The sequence below is a fragment of the Phyllostomus discolor genome, chromosome 7 (genome assembly GCF_004126475.2).
Source record: "Phyllostomus discolor isolate MPI-MPIP mPhyDis1 chromosome 7, mPhyDis1.pri.v3, whole genome shotgun sequence".
NCBI classification, from domain to species: Eukaryota; Metazoa; Chordata; class Mammalia; order Chiroptera; family Phyllostomidae; genus Phyllostomus; species Phyllostomus discolor.
The window spans coordinates 58891465-58909256 of NC_040909.2; the positions used below are offsets into that span (position 1 = coordinate 58891465).

The following is a 17792-nucleotide window of genomic DNA, read 5'->3' on the forward strand; positions in this document are numbered from 1 at the left end:
TAAATAGTAAATGCTGTGCAAAAGCTAAATCTTTATGCATGGGTAGTGTAGGAAAATATGTAGAATAGTGCATGCTATCTCATCCCTTTTGTATACAAATAAAATTAAGAAAAGGAGATACCATGTAATAATGGAAGAATCAATCACCAGAACGTTCTTTAAAGTGTATTTTATTGATTATGCTATTACTGTTGTCCCATTTTTTTCTCCCCTTCACCACCCCTCACCCTGTACCCCCTTCCCTCCAGCATTCCCCCCACTTAGTTTATATCCATGCGTCATACATGTAAATTCTTTGGTTTCTCCATTTCCTGTGCTATTCTTAACCTCGTTCTGTCTGTTTTGTACCTGCCAATTATGCTGCTTATTCCCTGTACCTTTCCCCCACATTCACCCTCTCCACCTTCCCACTGATAACCCTCCATGTGATCTCCATTTCTGTAATTCTGCTTCTGTTCTACTTGTTTGCTTAGTTTTTATTATTTTGGGTTCAGCTGTTGATAGTTGTGATTTTGTTGTCATTTTACTGTTCATAGTCTTGATCTTCTTCTTTTTCTTAGATAAGTCCCTTTAACATTTCATATAATAAGGGCTTGGTGATGAGGAACTTCTCTAACTTGACCTTATCTGGGAAGCACTTTCTCTGCCTTCCCATTCTAAATGATAGCTTTGCTACACAGAGTATTCTTGGATGTAGATCCTTGCCTCTCATGAGTTTAAATAGTTCTTTCCAGCCCCTTCTTGCCTGCAAGGTTTCTTTTGAGAAATCAGCTGACAGTCTGATGGGAACTCCTTTGTAGGTAATTCTTTCCTTTCCTCTTGCTGCTTTTAAGATTCTCTCTTTATCTTTAATCTTGGGTAATTTAATTATAATGTGTCTTGGTGTGCTCCTCTTTGAGTCCAGCTTGTTTGGGATTCTCTGAGCTTGCTGAACTTGTATGTCTATTCCCTTTGCAAGATTGGGGAAATTTTCTTTCATTATTTTTTCAAATAAGTTTTCAATTTCTCACTCTCCCTCTTCTCCTTCTGATACCCCTATGATTTAGATATGGGAATATTTAAAGTTGTCCCAGAGGTTCCTAAGACTTTCCTTGATTTTTTTATTCTTATTTCTTCATTCTGTTCTGGTTGAATATTTCTTTCTTTGTTTTGTTCCAAATCGTTGATTTAGTCCCGGTTTCCTTCCCTTCACTGTTGGTTCCTTCTATATGTTGCTTTATTTCAATTTGTATAGCCTTCACTTCTTCCTTTATTTTGCAGTTGTACTCAGTCATTTCTGTGAGCATCCTGATTACCAGTGTGTTTTGAACTTTGCATCTGATAGGTTGGCTATCTCCTTGTCACTTAGTTCTTTTTGTGGAGTTTTGTTCTGTTCTTTTATTTGAGTAATATTTCTTTGTTTTGGCACACCTGTTATGTAGTAAGGGGTGGAGTCTTAGGATTTGCCAAGACAGGCAACCCACCTCACTGTGTTGTGGTACTGTATGTGGGGGAGGGGCCAGAGAGGGAACAATGCTGCTTGCTTAGCTCATACTCTGCTCCCACTCACCTCCCCCAGTAACCACAAGTGAACTGTGCCCTTTTGGTGCTGATTCTCGGTGTGTTTGTGTATATTCTAGGACCCTGTGGGCCCCTCCAATAGACTCTGTGAGACTGGCAGCTTCTCCCACCACTGCAATCCCCACAGATTTTTACAGCCAGAGCTTTTGAAACTTTCTTTTCCCAGTGCTGGACCCCTGTGTTGCATGGTCTGTCTCACTCCCTAGTTGTTCCTTCTGGATTATCCACACTCAAATATGAGACCACCTAGTCCACCAGCCATTGCCTTGCCACGCATCTTCTCTGCCCCAGCTGCCCATCTCCACCCCTCCTACGTGTTTAGATGAACGTTTCTTCTTTAACTCCTTGGTTGTTGGACTTCCATACAGTTCAGTTTTCTGGCAGTTCTGGTTGTCTTTTGTCTTTAAAGTGGTTGTTAGCCTTCTTTTGGTTGTGCAAGGAAGTGAAGTGTGTCTACCTATGCCTCCATCTTGGCGGGAAGCCTCAATGTTTCTCTCATCTGAAAGTTTTTAACAGCAGTTTCCTTTAGGGAGAAGGTCTTGGGCATGGCAAATAAAGGAGATATCACTCTTCCTTATATAGACAGATAAAATATAGAGATCTAACTATCCGGTGTTGATTTACAAACACTAAATACATATTTCTTTTTTATTAATGTTGCTGTTTAAGCAATAGTTAATTGGGTGGAGCTTTGAGTTTATTTCTTTGTTAATTCCCTACAGTAAAAGAACAAAAATAAAACTAAAAAAATTATATTGTTACAAATATATGCCTAGAAAGAAGGTAACTAAATTTTTTAAAGTTATAAATACAAATTATAGTCTACAGCATCTACAGAAGGCCTGTAAATCAACCTAGATAACATTCATTCTTATGGAGAATGACACTTCAGTGACAGCTAAAAATAACAAGGCTCAGATTGTCCTTCCAAATTTAGACAAGATAAAAATTAGGTAAGAGCATTTCTAGCCTTAGAGAAACAATGCAGTAATTCAGTATCCATGTAAACCACAATATTCAAGTCTTTAGATAATAACTTCCCCCTGGTCAAAAAGAGTAAGTCACAAAGATGACAGGAATAGTTAGGATGATGATATATCCTACCTAGGACAGGAAACTACTGATCTTTACTCTAATGTCATGTTCAAAACAAGATTCCCTGCTATGCTTGATCATTTTAGAAGATACTAATAAAAAAATCTGAACTTTTATTTGAGTTGTATTATACCTACAGTTTCAAGTGGCCAAAAAGAAGATACATGTACTCGAGTCAAGCTTAGGTCATTCAATAAATATTCAGTTAGTCATCAGATATTTGCTTATTTGTTTATTTATTATGTTTTTTTATCCTCACCCAAGGAAATGTCTATTGATTTTACAGAGAAGGAGATAGAGAAAGAAAGAAAGGGAGAGATACATTGATGCGAGATAGAAACATCTATCGGTTGCCTGTTGCACACACTTAACCGAGGACCAAACCCACAACCTAGGAATGTGCCCTGACCAGGAAGGAAACCCATGACCTTTTGGTTTATGGGACAATGCTCCAAACAACTGAGCCATACCAGGCAGGCCTCATCAAATATTTATTGAATGAAGAAGACAAACACCCACACACCCTACTTCCTCCCCTCTAAAATGAGCACAAGGTTTAATCAAACATTTTGCAAAATAATATATATGATTGGCCATTAAGCACATGAAAAGATATTCAATACCACAATTATCAGAGAAAGGCAAATTGAAACGACAATAAGATCCTATTGCATACCCACTAATACAGCAAAGTTAAAGACTGGCAATCTCATGGGTTAACAAGATTGTAGAGTAACGGAACTTCTACATACTCCTAGTGGGTATATAAAATGGTTCATTCTCTTGGGAAAACAATTTAGTTGCATCTTATAAAGTTAAACCTAAACTAACCAAATGACCCAACAATTACATTCTACTCAAGCAAAATGAAAGCAAGTCCACACACACACACACAAAACTTATAAATGAAACTTCATAGCACCTTTATTCATTATGCAATAGTCCCAAATTTGAAATAACCCAATAAGCAAACTGTACTGTATTCAAACAATAGGATGCTATACCACAATTAAAAGGAGTACATACCTAATATTAATAAATCTCAAATACACAGTGCTAGCAAAGAAGCTAGGCACAAAAAAAGAACATACTGTACAATTCTATCTTTACAAACAGTTTTAGTAAAGGCTAGCCAGATTGAGAATGACAGAGGGCAGTTAAGTGGTTACCTGAGGGTAGACAGTCTACAAATGGGTACAGGGGATTTAAGATCTATGGAGCATATCAACACTGATTTCTTGGCTTTGCAATTGTACTACAGTTATGTTATAATTGGGAAAAAATGAGTGAAGGGTACATGGGACCTCTGCATGCACAATGATTCCGAAATAAAATATTTTATTTTTTAAAAGATTTTATCTATTTATTTTTAGGCAGAGGAAAAGGGAGGGAGAAAGAAAGGAAGGGAGAAAGAAAGGGAGAGAAACATCAATGTGTGGTTGCTTCTCGTGCACCCCCTACTGGGGACTTGGCCTGCAACCTAGACTTGTGCCCTGGCTGGGAATCAAACTGGAGACCCTTTGGTTCACAGCATGGCACTCAATCCACTGAGCCACACCAGCCAGGCAAAATAAAATATTTGAAAAAGGGGGAGCATAAGAAAACTTTTGGGAGGAGATGCCAGTAAAATGTATCTTGGTTATGACAGTGACATCACAGGTTTAGATATTTGTCAAAACTTACAGAGCTATACATTTATATGTAAACAAGTATATTTTATAATATGCAAATTATACTATAATAAGATCTCTTTCAAATTTTTAAAACATACATAATTATTGAATGACTATGTGGCAGACACTGTTCTAAATACTTAGTTTTCAAGTTATTAGAAAACTGAACTAAAAGAAAGAGAATAAATCTTGGTAGTTAAGACAGCCCTGTGTTTAAATCCAGGGCATGCTGTTTTTTTAGCTAGTGAGCCCAAGAGCACTGCTTATCCTCTGAACTGCACTCTTCTCATCTGCAAAAATGGAACATGGTATCACAGTAGTTCCATCACAAGACCGTTATGAGGATTAAATGAGGCTTGCAGTGCTTGGCAATGAGAAAGCACTCAAAACTGATGGAAATTACCATTATGAGAATATGGCACAGACAACTGAAGCAAGAGAGAAAGAACTGGTATCAGTCCAAAGGTGGACTGTTACGTAAAAAAATTTGTTTCAGCTAAACATAAAGCCTGTCCTGTTATCTTAGAAATAGTGAAAAACAAAATATGGGCCTAGGGAAATATGGATTACGTGATATTTTTCAAGTTTCTGAAAGGGAATAAAATATTACTTGTGCTCAAATGGTCTGGACGTTTGTAAACTGGTTAACAAACACTTAGTACATGATATAGTCCAGGCACTGTTCTGGAGTTGAAGTTCAAGAAATGAAACCAACTGGTAAATCACTGATATTTGATAGTCATTCTGCCAACTCTACCTCTAGGTATAAAGCACTCTGGAATTTGACCAAAAGGATAACAATGTTTACCAGCAAAATCTCTATTACCTAGAATCTAGGGTTTTATATTCCCCTTAGAAACCAGAGTGCTAGACATTAAAAAGACAGTGAGTTATCATTTGAGCCTTGAATACCAAAGGCGTCTATGGGATCCAAATGTACTGCTTGAGTCAAAAGCAAAATTCCAAAGAAGATTCAGGATACAGTATCTCTTCATCATATATATACTGTAGGCTTACACATGACATTCCTACCAGGATAAACCAGGGACTTACAGGTTGGAAGGCATTAAGACATAGACGCACTTGGTTTACACTTGAGCTTTACATTAAAACTAGGCAAGCCAGCTATAGTTTATGATCTTTGAAGTAAAACTCCTTTCTACTGCAAACGTGTCAATGGGCAGGGTTAACTATGTTGCCTGTTAACATTTACTCTATGTTCCGTGACATTTATAAGTGAAAAGCCTCAACCTTTGCATTACGTTAACAATACTATACTTTTTGGCATCTAATCTCAAATTAATTGCCAATTATTTAAGGGACCTGTCTATAAATCTTCCCCTAATTGTCAAGAGCAGTGAGCCAATGAAATAATAAATTGCAAGACAGAGTTTGTCATGCATCTACACTTTCCTTGAAATTCAAGATTTGTTTTACAAATGGAAAACATAGGTCAGGAATACAAGGAACTTTTTCCACGAAAAGGATTCAGAGTTTAATTTAAGACATTTTATATGTCTTATTATAAATGGGAAAAAGGGGGGTTAGACAACCATAGATTTACCATTTTACATTTCATATTTTATCTACATATCTGGAATTCTGTTTTTTACATTTAAATCAATATATTGCTGCTTTTTAAATTTGCATTAGTTTACAAAAATTTAACCATGTCAATTGATGTAATTTTTGTTATTTTAAATGTTGTATATTTCATTTAAAAATATACCAAAATATAATTCTCCTTCATAGAATATTGAGCTACCCCCATTGCTGCAATACTATTGTAATGCCTTTTTAAAAAAACAATGTGTTAATTTTTTCTCTAGACTATCAAAATATGGAAATGGATATAAACATCTTCAACTCACCTAGATATTGGTAAATTCTTCTCCAAAATAGTGGTGCCAATTTACCTTCCAGCAACAATTTTTAGAGGTCCTGCTTCCCCACACTCAAAGCGATGTTTGCTATTATTAGTGTAGCAAGGGTCCCTGATACCAGCCCCCCCCGCCATTTGCTGATTCACTATCAGAATTCACAGGACTCAGTATAAAGTTGGCTCAGAGCTATGATTTTTATAGCAAAAGAGTGCACAGCAATAGCAGCAAAGGAAAAGTCTCACAGGGCAACAAAGTCCAAAGGCCTTCAGATGACAGTTTCCCAGTGTCCTCTCCCACTGGAGTCACACACTTAATTCTCAATACAAATTGTAACAATACTGTGAAGTGTTGCCCATTTGACACTCTGAGAAGCTCATTAGACACTCAGGGCCCATAGTTTTTATTAGGAACCAGTCAAATAGGCAGTGTATGCCTGACATGAAACAAAACTAGACTTTTAGAAGGAAAGCATAAACTGCATCTTTTGCCCAAAAGGTTAAAGCACAGTTAAGTCAATGGAGGGAATCCCTCCAAAACCCAAGGTCCCAGATTCCAGCCAAAAACCAACTTGGTAAGCAGACTTTCACGTGAATAGTCGTTAACTCTTCTCTGCACAGTCCGCCTTTTTAAAATCTTTCTAACCTAATAAGGATAAAATGACAACCCAGTGTTATACTAATTTATAATTATTGATTACTAGTGAAATTGACCATTACATCTTTTTTTGTCTATTTCTTCTCCTGTGACTTCCTGTTCATATTCTTTGTGCATTTTCTTAATGAGTTTTTTGTTATTCTTGGTAAGAATCTGATATGATTCCTTTATCAATTATTTAGGTTCCAAATTTTGCTTGTCATTATTTCAACATAAAAGGATCCCCTAACAAAATTGAGGGGTGCCATTTTTCCAATTTTGCCTCTCCTATGGTACACAGTTTTCTGCCAACTCAAACAGAAGCATCATTTTCAAGGTTAGCAGACTGCTTGATCTGATATCTGCCTCCTAAGAAAGAATATAAGTCAGTAGAAATAATCTTCATGGTCAAGAAACTGGGTTTTCAGTGAAAACACTTTTCAGCCTTAACTCATCCACTTCTGATCAAGAAGGCAAAACACAACTCACCCTGTGCCATGTGAGCTCTAGATGATCCACCTCTACTTGGTCAAAGAATAGTGTTTCATTACAACTAGAACTTAGACTTTAATACATTTAACATTTTCAATGTTGAGGAAAACTTGTATATGAATATTAAACTAATAATACTTTCAAAAGATTCTGCTTCAGCACACAATTTCTTCATGAAATGATCATATTTGTAGGAAACATTTATTAGGGCAACAAAAAGTTTGCACTGTGGTGAAGCTATTGCAGCAAAAAAAAAAAAGAATCTGTCAGTTCAGCAGTTTAGGTTTAAAAAGAAAAAATTTTTAAAGATTTTATTTATTTATTTTTAGGGAGAGGGGAAGGCAGGGAGAAAGAGGAGAGAAATATCAATCAGTTTACCTCATACACACCTCGTCCAGCGACTGAACCCACAACACAGGCATGTGCCTTGACCGGGAACTGATCCAGCAACCTGCTTTGTGGCATGATGCCTAACCAACTGAGCCACACCAGTCAGGGCAAGAATAATTTTTTAAAACCAAAACTATACATTGAAATCCAAATTAACTAGTTTTATAGTCATTCAAACTCACAATTCAAAATATATTGAAATGAGCATTGTTTGAAAAAGATGTTTGCTATTTATTTCTTTCTGATACATTTTTCTAACTGTAAAATTAATGTAAATTATTGAGGAGTTAGTGATTTATGGGTAGAGTTTCCACTAGGAAAAATAAAACATGTCTGAGGAAGGCTGGTGGTGATGGCTGCACAACAAGGTATTTACTGCCACAGAACAGTAAACTTAAAAATGGGTAGCATGATAAATTTCATGTTATGCATATTTTGCCACAATAAAAAGGTAACATAGATTACTTACAACTTTGAAAAGTACACAAAAGTACAAAGAAAGTTAAAACCAAGTGTATCTTGATTTGTATCACCCTTAACATTTTTATTGTGTGTACACACGTATATTATACATACTTACATACTTACACAATACACTTAGACATTTGAGGAGATCCACTCACTCATTCAACAAATATTTATTAAGTGCCTCCAGCCCTTAAGATCCAAGAGGACAATGCAGAATCCCTGAGCAGGGACTGGCAGGTAGACAGGCTGGCCTCCAGACAGAGACAACTGTTAAGATGTGAACTGGAGGAAGACAAGAGGCTGGCTGGCTGGTTGGCTCTGCACAATGTGGGGAAAGAACATTTACACAGAGAGAACAGCATGTGCAAGTGGTTTGGAAGTAGACAAGAGGTCAGCATGTTTGAGGAATGGCAGGAAGCTCACATGAGGGGTGACACGGACTGAGGCTAAAAAGAGACATGGAAGCCAGATAATTCTGCGCCTCACAGACCATGATAAAGAGCTGGAATTTTATTCCAAGCTCAGTAGAAATCCACTGAAGTGAGTTTAGTCAGGGATGGGGGAAGGTGTGGTCTAAATTCTGAGATGACTTTTGCAACTGTGTGGTGGATCAGGTGTAGAGGCAGTTGACAGGATGAAGCCAATGGAATTGATCACCCATCTGGGGTGCTGGGAGGAGGAGATGCCCCTGACAAGAAGAGGGCAGGAAGGGACAGAGAGGAAGTGTCACTGAAAGCTGGAACTGATAGGGTTTGCTAATGTGATAGAGAGCAATAGCAAAGGCAAGGGAGGAGTCAAAATGAATCCAATGTCTGCTCTTAACTAGTGATGAACAGGTTGGATGGAACACAGAGTTGCTATTACGTTGAGATAGATGTGTAGGTTCGTGCTATATATGTGCATTTTTATACAAATATCCTAACACAGAATTCAGAGCATTCCCAATATACTACTAATGCTCAAAAATATAGTTTTATTAGCTATATACTATTTTATTTTCTCATCATATCACAGCCTATTTAACTATTACCAATTACTAAACATACATTCCCTGCGATTAATCTTCTTGTATAAATGCTATCTGTATTTCTGGTTATTTTTCTCATGATTCCTGAAATGAAAATATTGAAACTAAAGAGATAAAAACGTTTAAGGCTTTTGATACAAATTCCTTCCAAAAAGATTTTATCAGCTTTCCTTCACTCAGCTGGGTTTTAAATGGCTCCAAAGTAGCAACGTGGACTCATCATACTATTATCAGTTTCATGTTAAGACATTTAGATATATTTCCTTTAAAAAAAACTAGTATAAACAATGCTGTTATGAAAAATCTTGAATATAAATTTTTGCTAAATTTTCCTAAGATAGGAATTGCCAGAGTAATAAATATGAAAATAATTTTAAATATTCTTGACAATTACAAATTGCTTTCCAAAAAGGTTATACCAGTTTCTAAAGTCAAAAAGAAATACAATATCATTAATCTGACAATTATAGTGTCAAATGAGAATGATTGTTCCCCTTTTAATTGTGTGATTTTTAAAATTTTCTACCTATACTTCAAATGTATGCCAATTCTATATTAGTAAGGCAACATGGATGATAAAACTATGCTGCTTTTCATTTTGAGAAAGTGCTGATTCCAATAAGAAAATTAATTTGGAGAATGGTTTGTTGGGAAGTAATGAATGAAATTCATTAACATATATATTTAAGTAAAATAATAATAATAAAGTGAAACAAACAAGTCCTTGCTTCTAAAAAATACACAGATTGGGAACACTTAGTGTGCTAGTTCCTTACCAAATTATTCCAAGCCCCCTTTCTCAAATGACATGAAAGTGCTGGTCTCGTTTAGAGGTCAGCAAAATTTTTCTATAAAGGGCCAAGGGCCAGATACATATTTTCCAGCTTTGGGAGCACATCAGGACCCTGTCCAACTACTAAACCAATCCTCCCTTGTCATTTAAAAGCAGCCATAGATTACATGTACACAAGGTTGTTTTCCAATAAAATTTTATTTACAAAAACAGGAAGCATATGTGGCCTACAAGCCATAGTTAGGCTAACACCTGGCCTATATGTTGGCCCTGCATCTCCAGGTGAGCCATTCTCCTTAAGCAATTCTTAGGGTAGAGGTGGTGGGTATTCACTGTCTCCAAGGTTAGCCTAAGTAGCATTACCCAGAAACTTATTCAATAAAAATTTTGAGGTTCCATCCCAGACTTACTGAACTAGAACCTCTCCCTTTCAGCAATCTACGTTTCAACAAGCCTTCCAAGCGATTTTAATAGATCCTGAAGTTGGCAAACCAATGGTCTAAGCCACAGCAAAGCCCCCTAAGAAAATGTGCATAGCTACACTTTGAGAAGGAGTCTATTGGACAATTCTACACATATGTTTCCCATCTCTGGCAAACCTCACTACTGCCATGCTACTACTGGGCTAATAATAATACCTTATAATAATGGGCACAGCAGAAATGACTCCAAGCAGGTGGTACCTAATCAGACATGCAGAGATTAAATCTGTTCGTTCCCCTAGTGGTACAAAGACAGTTATTCTTTCAGGCATGTTTCTGTAGAACTTAAATAACATGAAAAAGAAAAATGTGCAGTGAGTCTATGATGTGAAATAGATACTGCACACTGTGTGTGCTGATGAAGCTCTAGAAACTACTACTGACCTTGAACTCCCCACATGGACAAGCACAAAACATTCTGCTAGCACTTGAGGACATTCACTTTATTATTTTCTGACTGCCTTCTCTGTTCTTTTTCTCCTGGAGAATCTTTTTATAACAAATTATGCACAGAAAGAAACACAAGGTTTAAATTCTATCACCTCTATTTTTAAATTATTTTCATCTTTTTTGTTTTTTATATTTATTCCAGCTACACTAGGGTAGTAGAATAATATCTATCTGAAAGTAAATAAAAATACAGATTTACATAGAGAAATCAGAAAGCAACACTGGCAAAGTAACAAAGGTGATGTGAGTTTACGACCAGCCTTAACCAACTAATAGCTGCGTGGCTTCACTGAAAGCTTAAGTCAGCCATCTCTACACTCAGAACAGTGAGTGGGGTCTGAACACATGTGTGTGAATGTGTGTCCATTTGTGAATGTGTGTGTGCCCTTCAAGAAAACACTATCCCCTGACCAGTGTGGTTCAATTGGCTGGCGTAGTCCCACAAAATAGAAGGTCACTGGTTCAATTCCTGGTCAGACCACATGCCTGGGATGTGGGTTTGGTTCCCAGATGGGGTGTGCACAATTGATGCTTCTCTCCCTTTCTCTCTCTCTAAAAATAAATAAACAAAATCTTTAAAAAATATATAACTCTAAAACAAAAAGAAAACCTAATGTTTAAGACAGTCCATTGGGATCTAAAGAAAACACTGCTCAGATGTCCTGCTGGGCTCCAGTCATAACAGTGAACAACTCTCAAGCACTTTTGACAGACCAGACACTGTGCTCAGCAACAACTTCACAATCCTCACTCCAACCCAGGAGGTTGGTTCTATTTCCAATCCCATTTTAAACAAGAAGAAACCAAGGCTTGCAGATTGCCCTACCACCCAGGTAATTTGGCCAAATGAAAGTGTATGAATTTAGAGAGATGAAATGGGTATATGAAGATATGAATAGCCAGTGAGCCTTGGTGACAGAGGTGCTGTTCTTTCAATTTTGAATTTTTTCAAAATAAAAAAACGTAAAATAAAAGTGTTTTCATATACACCATGCCACCAGAAAATACCTATGTGAATCTCAATATAGAAACCAAAAACTGACTTCCCATTGTAATGTTGTCCTAATATCCTTCTCAATGCCTAATGTTTGCAGAAACTGAGAAAGTGATATCTAAACAGCACTGGCCTCCAGAGAACACCCAGCCAGGGATGTCACATAAGCAAGGTTCCTTCCCAGAAACCATAAAGGCCTTAGGACATTGCTAACAAATAAGATGTTTTAAATGGTTTCATGCAAATGCAAGCTGGGATCCTGCTGACATTTCAGAGCCTGGAATATCCATAGCAATTAACACAGCTGTGGCCCTTGCCACCTAGCCTCACCCTAATTTATTCTGACAGGTATGGATATCAAACTAATCTGGATCACAAACTATTCTAATATAGTCTGATATCATTTGCACAACAGCAGGCTGGAACCTGAGTTCCAGGCACTCTGATCCAAACTGGGCAATCTCATACAAACAAGGTTACAATACAGTATGCCTCTCAAACATCTGCTGGATTATGAGAACAGAGACCATCAGCTATATCCACACCATTTGATGGTTCTGAAAAAGGTGAGACCAGTTCCCCTCAGCAGAGCATCCTTAAGAGAGCATCCTTAGGAGTTCATTCTTTGCACAAGACCCCTCTTAAACATCTTTCAAAGATGGAAACAAAAAAGAGAATCACATGGTCCCAGCCCAGCAAGAATACAAAGAAAAACATCCCAGGCATCAGTAAGATTCTAGAGCAGGGGCACACAAAAGTTTTCTGTAAGGTCAGATAGTAAATATTTTAGGGCTTTGCAGGCTGTGAGATTTATGTTCCTACTAGTCCATTCTACTTTTTTTAAAGCAGGAAATAGGCCCTAAACAATATGTAAATGACTGCATGGCTCTATGGTAATAAAATGATATTATAAAACCAGGCAAATTTGTCCCCCAAGCTGTACTTTGCCACCCCATTCTAGAGGACTGTGTCTATCAAAAACATGTCACATTTTCCCAATATTGCCAGGGTGTGCATGTGTGTGCACGTGTGCAGGAAGCTCTGGGTGTGAAAACCATTCCCTTAGAAAAGGAGTGGGAAAGTGAACCACAGGTCCGTACTGAAGAGACTTTCACAGAAATACTGACCATGTTAAAAATACCCCCTCCCCACATCCTCTAGAAGGTAAAGTAATTTTACCTAATTTAATTTTAAAGGCCTGGATAGCCTTCAAAAAAATCTATTGAATGACTCCTGGAATAAAGTTTGTTACTGATGTCAATCTCCAGTTTATACAAATACACAGAATAGAAAAACTCATAGATTATAAATACAAATTTCCCTTTGATGATTATAAGTCGGTGTCTTATCATAAACTACTTTTATGAGTGTTATCTCATTTATACCTAATCAAACCCAATGAGAATGGTGGCATCATTCCCACGTTTAAACAGATAAGGGAAGTGAGACTCCCGGTGCTGAAGCACTCAGGTGCAGGATTAGAACCCAGGTGTCCGCCCCCCAAAGTTCCACACTTCCCCCCTTCACCTGCACAACTCCAAACAAGAGGTTCCTCCAGCAGTGAAGGGTGAAACTCAGTTTTGTTAAATCCATTTAATGATAATCTTCGAAACTATCAAGGTCATGGAGAAAGAAAGGACAATCAAGAACCTGGTGCAGACTAGAGGAGTCTAAGAAGACACGACAAACAAATGCAGTGTAGAGTCCTACACTGGATCAAGGACAGAAAAGGAACATTGGTGGAAAAAACTGGTGAAATCTGAGTTAAGAGCAGAGTTACTAGTATAGTGATACTAACTTCTTACTTTTGACAGATGGACCATGGTACCAAGATGCCAGCATCGGGAAAAATGAGCAGAATGAGATTCAGGAACTCTGTACTGTGTTTGCAACTTTTTTCCATCTTCAATATTCCAAAATAGAGTCATATTTTTAAAGATCTTATTTATTTATTTCTAGAGAGATGGGAAGGGAAGGAGAAAAAGAGGGAGAGAAATGTCTATATGTTCAAGAAATACATTGACTGGTTGCCTCTCTCACGCCTTCAACTGGGGACCTGGCCTACAACCCTGGCATGTGCCCGGACTGGGAATCAAACCAGTGACTTTTGTTTGCAAGATGGCACTCAATCCACTCACCCATACCAGCCAGGGCATAAAATGGAGTGATTTATATTTTTTAAAAATGGTGCACTGAACACATAAATGTGCCTGTGTGCAGGGTTCTCGGGCTCTTTTGTATGTTGCAAACCCACTAAGGTAAGAATTCTTAGAGATTCATCTCTCTAGATTCACCACAGCTTCCATTTTTAGAGAGTGTGGTGCACAGTACATCTGGCTAAAAAATATTTGGGAGAGAGAGTTCTCATCCCATAGGCTGATCATCAGATATTTCTTCTAATCTCCATAATTCCATAAGCAATGATCATTTTCACATTCTATTTTCATTCTACCTCACTGGAGTCTTTCAGTTGCTATTCAAAAGTGATTATAAATAATGAGGTTATAAAAGCCATTCAGTAATCAGGACACTCACTGGCCATATGCCCACCTTGACAACGGAAGTGATTCGTGTGAGGCAGTTTAATCAGCTCGCTTGGCTTCCCCTGACAGGCTCTTCAGTTCCTCATCAACATCACTCTTAAGAGTGTTTCATTTTTTGACTAGTGAGCAGGCCAGCAAGTCAAAGTGCTCCAGCTTTTTAAAGTTTGTATGCAAGTAGAGAAAAATAAACTGAACTCTTTTCTGTTTTGCCATCCCACACATCCAGAGGACAGGAGGGAAAGCATAGAATGTAATGAATCAACACAAAGTCCCGGCCTTTGTCATAGAACAGCGGAGACCCAAGTGGAATCAGAGGACTAAAGAACTCAGACCTGGCCAAAGTTTGGCCCTCAACACTCAAGACTTCAGTACATAAGCTTAAGCCCATTGCATGATTCACTCAGTATCTCCCAACAGGACCATGGGCATCTTGGCAAGGACAGTTCTATGTTGTTATGGGGTCGGCCCCCTAGACATCAGCAGCCTTGTTCTTGGCAGCCCCTTGCAATTATTGTGACAGCCCTAGTGGGTCGGTCCCATCCTGAGAGGTAGGTAAATGAACAGCAGTCAGAGACAGTTATTGCTTAACTGTAAATTTCTTTTCTTTTTTCCATTTAGCTCCCAGAGCATATTAGAAGAGAATATTACAAAAGGGTCCATATTGGTGAAGATTGTATTTGCAATGCATAAACTTATGTAAATATGCGTGTCTTTTGGTCTACAGCTGCTGACTTCGAAGCTGGGGAGCTCAGTGCTAGGATCCGAGGGTTTGAGCTCATGTCCCAGTGGCTCAGCAGAGACCTCTTGGACAAGGCCTGCTGCAGGCGGCCCTCCATCAGTGACTGTCCCGTTGCTCTGGCTGACTGTGCTCAGAGCCATTTTCTTTGAAATAATGTCTTTTCCTTTTTTCTTATATTGTTATCTGTCACTTCCCCACCAGGAGGTTTTCATATGAGAGCTGAGACCCTCTCCACTTAGAGGAGGAGTTGGCATACACTTAACGACTGACTGGATGAATAAAGAATGGTAATACTAATTAAAATAATACAAGCAGTAACTAATCCAAAACCAGGTGGACCTATGTTCTCACCCTGACTTTGCCCTTTGATGCCTTAATCACTCGGAGTCCCAGTCAGTAAAATGGGCAAACTGACAGTATGTACCAACACGGCTTTCATGAGGAAGAGTTGAGAACACACAACATAATGCTCCATAAATGTTAGGTATCCCCCTTCGTCATCTGCCTTGAAAGTAACATTTTAAAAAAACTTTCATGAAATTTAGTTTGTTCTCAAGGTGAGATATTTTTTGAAGATTTGTGATTATGACTAAGTAAATAAAATAAACAAGTTAAACAAGCCAGCCTTTCCATATCACTAGACAGCAAATTAATTAAAACCTAAATGTTATCACCAGATTGCTTTGACACACCCACTTCTGTTGATAGTACTTGGTATTACCAAAGGCTTGCAAAGGAAGAGACAGGATTTCCAGGTTCGTGTGAACTATGATGACAGTGCAGGGGACCAAACAACCGTGTTCTTTCCTCTAGACCAGGTGTCAAGGTATCTGGCATTCACTCTTTACTTAACCACTTATTTATACGTCCTTCATATATGTATTACATTGTTTGTTCATTATTTTAATTTGGATTACCCGGATGACTAATGCTGTGAAACATTCTGTCATGTACTACTGTGTACCCTAGATGCTAGTCCTTTGTCAAAAATATATTTTCCAAATACCTTCTCCCAGTCTGTGTCTTGTCTATTCACTTTCTTGATGATGTTCTTTCAATAAGTGGAAGTTTTGATTGTTGATGAAGTCTAATTTATCAAGTTTTATGAGTTTTTGTATGTGTTATTCATTTATTACAGATGAGTCAGCAAGCAGCATAATCAAATAGACAGAAGAACAATGGGTGAGGGTTAAGATACCTGGATTAACACCTAAATCTGTGTAATATTTGTTTTGGGGAAGTCATTTGTGAGGATTAATTTTAAGTGTCAAGTTAAGTGGGCTGGCCATGGGTGCCCAGATATTTGCTCATATATTATTCTGCATGTTTCTGTGGCTATACTCTTTTAACACTGAAATGATATACTTACTGAGTAAAGCAGATTGCCTTCCCAGGTGTGGAGTGGGCCTCAACCAATCAGTTGAAGGCCTGAATAGAACAAAAGGGCTGACCTTCCCAGGAATAAGAGGGAATTCCTCCTGCCTGAGCTATCAAACTGGCTTCTTCTTGCCTTTGAACATCAACTCTTTCTGGGACTCAAGCCTTCCAAGGCTTAGGACTAGAACTTACAGTATCAGCTCTTCTGGTTGCCAGGCCTTCAGACTCTGACTACAGCTATACCATCAGCTCTTCTGCATCTCTAGCTTGCCATCTGCTGATTTGGGGACTTATCAGGCTCTATAATTGCTGTAATTTTTCACAATAAATCTCTTTAAATATAGATATTTATACACACACACAGGCACTATACTGGCTCTGTTTTTCTGGAACACTAATACATCATCTGCCTCTTTCTAGCTCCAGCACAGCACAGAGCATTTTAATAGGTACTTAATGAATGTTGCTGGAATCTCTAATAAATTGGCCTGGTTCACATGTTTGTAAATGAATGAATGGGATTTCACAATCTCACAGGTCTCTCCCATTCTGAAAATCTCGTATTTGGTCTCACCTTTCCATTCCAGCAACACCTTCTCCCTGGAGTGTCCTCTTCCAAAATTAATTTGACTGTGCCTCTCAGAAAAACTGACAAAGCACCCTCCTAGCTAATCAACTCATCAGTCACTCTAACAGGCCCCTGCTCTATACCATCATCCTGTTCCAGCTTGCTCTCCCACCTGGGGGAGCAAAGCTAACTCACGCAAAGTAGTTGGCATGTTTACTCTCAATGAGGTGGTAACCAGTGACAACTTCTAAGTTCCTCCTTTAAATATATTGCTCATCTACAGACATACTCACCCCACTTCTGAAATAACAATTTTTAAACTGCACCAAAGATTCCAGCTGAGATAATAAAACTAGTTACTGACCCACTGTTGGGCAAGCAATTCCCCTGCACTCTGGAGTTACCAATTCACAGAAGGGGTCGGACATTTGTCAGAGGAACAAACAAGCAGGTCAACACCTCAGCCTCTGGGAACCTGTAACACCCACTCTTCCCTGCTTTGTTTCAGACCCGCCCTGAAATTCCAGAGAGAAACTGACCTTTAGAAATTAAATAAATTTAATAAAATTAAATAAATTAACTCTAGTAAAATTAAGTAAATTTTGCAATGCCTCTTGAGACCAGC

The 17792-nt window shown here is 38.1% G+C and overlaps 1 protein-coding gene across 20 annotated transcripts in view; it reads right to left on the reverse strand.

The window, feature by feature from the left end:
• MAGI1 (membrane associated guanylate kinase, WW and PDZ domain containing 1) overlaps positions 1-17792 on the reverse strand; it is a 604195-nt gene that overhangs the window by 235504 nt on the left and 350899 nt on the right. The gene's annotated exons all lie outside the window — the stretch shown is intronic.